The sequence below is a fragment of the Saccoglossus kowalevskii genome, chromosome 9 (genome assembly GCF_978046115.1).
Source record: "Saccoglossus kowalevskii chromosome 9, keSacKowa6.1, whole genome shotgun sequence".
Classification (NCBI taxonomy): domain Eukaryota; kingdom Metazoa; phylum Hemichordata; class Enteropneusta; family Harrimaniidae; genus Saccoglossus; species Saccoglossus kowalevskii.
This window is the reverse complement of record NC_140649.1, coordinates 3,511,180-3,517,179: the sequence shown is the minus strand read 5'-3', so window position 1 is coordinate 3,517,179 and position 6,000 is coordinate 3,511,180. Positions and strand designations below refer to the sequence as shown.

Below are 6,000 nucleotides of genomic sequence, written 5' to 3'. Positions count from 1 at the left end.
GAGTTGTGTCAATAAAAAAATAAAATAAATACGTTTCTTTTATATTTCGGACTCACAAGCTTTCCTATTTTTCTTTTCTTCATGTTTTGTTGTATTCCCGCTAAAATCATAAATAATGATACGAATACCATTCTTATTCAATATGGCGTGTGGGTCCGCGTCGTAGCTCATCAGTATGTCGCCCTCTAGAGCATATTTTGAAAAATCTGCCAATTGTAAATGATAACGCGGAAGTTAAGCAGACATGCGTATTGTATTCTCCGCCATTTTTGAATGGGTTTTGTGTTCAAGCATTGTCAGCTGCTAAAACCCCGGCTATTTTTTCACAGTTGGAGTGTTTCGGTAATCAGTAAACGTTTTTTCTGGATTTGGATAGATTTCACAGTGTACGAGGTAAGTGTGAACGGATACTGGATAGGTTACGTGTGAATTGTCTAGACATACTTTAAACTTGACATGTTTTTGTTTTCTGTCGCATGCAAAACAAACTCACATGCGCGTTCTTAAATTATCTGCTGAGCATATGGAAATACCAGGAACCTATACAGATCATAATCCCTCTGCTATATGATTGAGTGATTGAGTGACTGCATATACCTTCTGTTATCGTTTGCTTTACATTGGCGCGTTACTAGTATCATCGCATAGCATGTGCGGCTGGCATTAAATCTCTTATACTTTGTTGTGTTGCCTGTGTATGGGATCGTGCCGTTTGTGTGTAGACTGCTACTAAGCCACCGCTGTTCTCATTGAGTGTGATCCCGAAAGTTAAACTGTTAACATATTTGGCCAAAGGCAACTAGCGCTGGTCGGCTTATTAAAATTGATCCAACCAGGCCCGGCAACCACGCCGTGGACGTTACATTCCGTTTTGCAAGGCGTTGACGCATTGGTGACTGAATATTCCGGCTTGGTCATTTCCTGTTCACGTCTTCCTGTTGACATCATTACTTTGTCGAGCCTGGTTCATTATTGACTCGATAAACACAATACTAGAAGATTACTGTTCAGGGCTAAGTCAACACTTGATGCAGATCCATAGGTTGATAACGGTTCGATTCCCATATGACCCAAATACGATGTCCAATATAACCTATGTCTATCAATATTATACAATTAATTAGTGGCATTAATTAACGGCATCCTTTTAGTAATTGAATCAGTCTGCTGGTGTTATGTAAACAATTGGGACAGAAAGCAGTGGAATGTTTGTAAGTAATACACACACATGAAGTGCTGTGTAACTGATACTATAGTCAGCACAGTACTACAAACATTTGAAGCATTCTGTGCTTTGAAAGAACCATCATGTTGTTTTTTAAACAATATAAACACGCAGAAATAAGAATACGCAGAGTTTCAATGCCATCTCTGACCGCTGTGATGAAAAGTCTTAACTTGGATTCTGTCCATCCAAAGCATATTTATAAACTTACTAATTTGTTATTTTCATTGATATTATATTTTAAATTACATGCCATTTATTGAACAAATCAATGTAATAATATTTATAAGTATTCAAACTAAATTTTCAAATTGTAGCTGACTTTCATGTGACTCGTAAGATTTCAAATACATTTCTTTAAATCAACAAATTGAAGTTAACTATCCCACACACAAGTATAAATGAAAACAAATGCATAATGTTACTAAACTGTTGTAAGAATAATCTTGTTTGTAGAACTACTGATACCCTAGCTAACACAGTGGATCAAATCACAGAACCAACACTGAATAGTCTTGGTGCATTGAAGTAACATTGAATTAAGAGAGTTTTCATTCAAGATGAAAGTGGTCTCAGAAATTGTAGTAAATGCAGAATTAATGAAAATACTGTTGAAGTATTCAATGCTGGAACAAGAATTACAATTTAGAAAATTTGCCAAATTATTAGTTTTATTTCAGGAAACCTATATCACATTTCATATTTGTCATACCTATTGTTGACTGTTGCTAAGGTCTCTGGTTGACTGTTGCTAAGGTCTATAATTCTACATGCTCAGATGCTGTGACACTGCCAACTACTATTCAAATAAATAATAAAAACATAAAAAATGGGTTACAGTTACTGGTCATGGTCACTGAATGCATGATGGTCTTAAAGTGCCTGTGAAATGACTGCTATTTTCTTGTCTAAAAATCATTTATTGGTACATCAATATTATTAATTTTTATGTTAATTTTAAGCATAAAATATTTTTTTTACATTTAAAGTGAAAAAATACGTTTCAAACTCAATCTGCGGCAACTTTATTTTTGTGTATTTTAAAACGAGACTTTCATTAACTTTCATTTGCATACAGAAATTGTGACGTCACAAGGGGAACTTGCCGGGCAGCTTGCATTGCCGATACGTGTAATAAAAGGCACATTTCTTGTACAGTTTTCTCATCTTTGACTAAATTGTCACTTATGCACTTGTTCGTTGAGGAAGAATGAACCATAATGAACACATAATATCAAGTTTGTCACATAGGGTTGAGTTAGATGTGAAATATGTCCTTTCTGACAAAGCTGGTCACCGTGATCGTCACTGTCACTGGCGCTCGTTTGTACACTAGTACTGTCGATGGACCCCAGCACTGGACAACATTCGAGTTGGTAAGAAGTTAGAAAGAACAACAGAATTGGTCAGGACTGCACAATTACTTATACTAGTCAGTCAAAGTGGTGACTTCTATTTCCATGGAACTCTACGCCTATATCAAGTATCGGCGAGTTTGTCAAAATTGAATTTGACACCTGAATTGTCTCGTTATTTAGCAAGTTACTTCACTACACTATTTTATTTCATCGATCGTTTAAACATTTAAATATAGTGCTCAATAAAATAGAAAAATTTTTTTAAAAAAACGACAAATCACAGTTACCAAATACATGACAGCCGCGTAAAAATGATATTCTGTTGAAATGGGTGAACGCATCTGGTCAGGATGAGGACAAGTGTGTGAATGGTGGTGTTAGATTGGATAACAAAAATAATAGAAAGCGAAGCATATACAGAAAAATTCAGAGTGGATTTGAGGTAGCGTAATTGTCATAATTATTACATCATATTAAAAATTTACTTGACATCCCAACCCCGGATTCTTATTCCATAAATTATTATGCAGATCAAGCTGCAAGTAAAAGTAACAGAGGTGTGAATTTGTCATTCAACACTAGTTGCCAAACAATTCAGAAACTTTTAGCCTGCGAAAATGAAAATAATTAGCAGTGTGTAAGTGCTGCGTAATTTCCTGTTTGTGCGACGCTTCATTTTCACGACAATGTCAAAGTTATTGCTACTTCTGAACAAAATGAACCAAAAAAAAAACGACCGATAAATGAATATTGTTTAAAAGTATGTTGAATGACACAGTCAGTGTTATAAAAGTACAGAACAAGAGTATGGCTTCCTCTCAAATGTTGGCATTTGCTGGCGCACTTTAACTTTGGCGAGAGTCAGAAATCTGGAAACAGTAGACCATTTCAGGATAGGTGGGCGTGGCTACAGTACTAGAAATATCTTGAATTTACTTGGACAAAAAAATCATTAACAGTTCATTTCAGTGAAATGCAGATCTAAAATTTCACAGGCACTTCAGTTAGTTTCTAATGAGGTAATGAGGGAGGGGGGGCAACATTACTAATAGTTGAACTTGACCATTAAATGCTGATAAACATGTCCCCAGCAGACAATTCCTTTGTTCTTGTTGACATAGTGCTGTTAATAAAAACAAAATGATTTATTATTATTCCCCCCTCCTGAAGATCAAGCGTTGTGTTTGCAGATTTGCAAATGAATGATAACTGGAGTTTATTAATTTATTCTTTTCAATTACCATATTTATGTTTTGAGATGACCCTTGTCTTTCACATACAGTGTAGTTAGTGATTTCAGTAGTTCAGTACTGTGTTACTGCTATAAGTATGATCTCTCATATCATCACTATCATGCTTTGTCAGCCTTTTTTGGATACTAAATTAATGTTGAATTTAAAGAATGTGACAGAAAGTTTGTACCCGCTTTACAGCTAGAATAAATCTGGATATAAATATGTGAATGAGCTGATATATTTTACTAAACCAGCTTCAGTTTTATTAGCTCCGCTGTCGACTTGGTCAAGTGGAGCTTATCATTTGCGTGATTGTTCGGTGTTTGTCGTCGGTGTCAACTTTTTCAACTTCTTCTTGATAACTACAAGCCTGAATGCTTTGATACTTGGTGTATATGTACCTTGGGTAGACCTCTCTCAGATTTGTTCATGATGATATCTTCAAGTCTCCTATTTTGATGAATGTTTTTGTCATTTTTGGTAAAAAGTGATATTTTTGACTTCTTGTTAAAAATAGCAAGTCTGATTGCTTTGATATTATACATATAGGGACCTCAGATAGACCTCTCTTAGGTTTGTTCATTTTCTAATGATATCTTCAGTTCTTTAATTGAAATATGCATTGCTAACAGCGGAGCTATCTCAGTCTAGAGGCTTGTTAGTCCCTGTTCTGACGCAGTCCGAAAACGGGGACTCATGTTTTGACCTCTGTGCTTCTGTCCGTCCATCTGGACCTGTATCTTAGAAATGCCTGGACCAATCACAATCAAACTTCAAACATACATCATACATGATATTATACATATGCACATCAATTTGTTTCACGATCTGATTCAAGATGGCCGAATTGCGGCCATTTTTGTTCTAAAAATCATCAAATTTAAGCATTTCTCAGCTATTTACTGATGGATTTTGTTCAAACTTGATATATGCGTTGGACATTATAGGACCTTGATGCACATCATTTTGTTTCCAGATAAGATTCAAAATGGCTGACTGGCGGCCATTTTGTTTTAATAAATGTGGTTCTAGTGCCATATCTCTGACTTGCTGTGACTGATTATGTTCTAATTTCAAATATTCATTATACATCATGTCATAGATATACAGATATATTGGTTTGACGATCCTATTAAAAATGGCTGAATGTTTTAAAAAGATAGGTAGTACTGTTTTTTTTTGTCAGCTTGTTTTATTTCAAACTTATCATGAACACAGGTTTCCATATGCACATGGTCACCATGTTACCGGCAATAGCAAGTCTCTTAGTAGTTCTAATTCTTAATGTAAATTTGTATTGCATGGAAAATGAATAAACTGTTCTGTTATCATCAGTATCAGCAGCTGCAGTTGCAGCTGGTCCACAGAAATTATCCTGACAGTCAGTCTTACTGACCCACATGCTAGTACATTCTCTTTTAGTGACATTCCCAAGTGTGTGATACCCAGTTCTACTATCTGACATTTGACCTCTCATCTCAAAATAACTTTCTGAATGATTTGGATGATTTGACAATTCCAAATTGATGTCAAAACCGGGAAAAAAAATCACAGTTGCAGTTGCCATGGGAACAAGCACTGGAATTCTCCTTGTATTTTCTGGCTGTTAATGTTCATTAATGGGAGTCTACATGTATATGAGAAGAAAATGTATCTGTTTTCTTTTTTATCATCTTTTCAATATTTCCCAAAATTCTGATACAAATGTATATGGATCAGTACATACATGTACAAATGTATCAGGAAAAATTACCCATAATCCTTTATGATTTACAGTCACTAAATGTCAGGAGTTTACCCCAGGGTGGTGGTGTATGTGGTAGTTCTCCGTTTACTAGTACAGTTTGTACCCCTTGGGTGGTGGTGGTGATGGTGGTGGCAGTTCTCAGAATTATAACCACCCATAAAGTTTTAGATACCTACTTCTAGAGTTTAAAACAATTGATCTGTGGAAGTGCACAATTGTGTGAGCCTCCATGAACACTGGTTTATTGCCTAATTTAGGTTTCTCTCCTGCATTTTTGATGTGATTTCCTGGTAATTTTGCTCAAAAATTATTTGATGTAAATTCTTTTTCGAAAATTAAGCTTCAATCTTAAATGGTAGAAAAATGAAATAGCCGCCCACTTCCAGACTGAATCTAGTGAAAAAAAACTCCATTGAAGAGAGCCCAATTAATTTA

At 35.4% G+C, this 6,000-nt stretch overlaps 1 protein-coding gene across 1 annotated transcript in view; it reads left to right on the top strand.

The window, feature by feature from the left end:
* The first annotated feature begins 263 nt into the window (after positions 1-263).
* LOC100366886 (protein O-linked-mannose beta-1,2-N-acetylglucosaminyltransferase 1-like) overlaps positions 264-6,000 on the top strand; it is a 156,811-nt gene continuing 151,074 nt past the window's right edge. The window contains exon 1 of the mRNA XM_085503057.1: positions 264-393. The gene's annotated coding sequence lies outside the window, so the exon portion shown is untranslated. The remainder of the gene's footprint in view (positions 394-6,000) is intronic.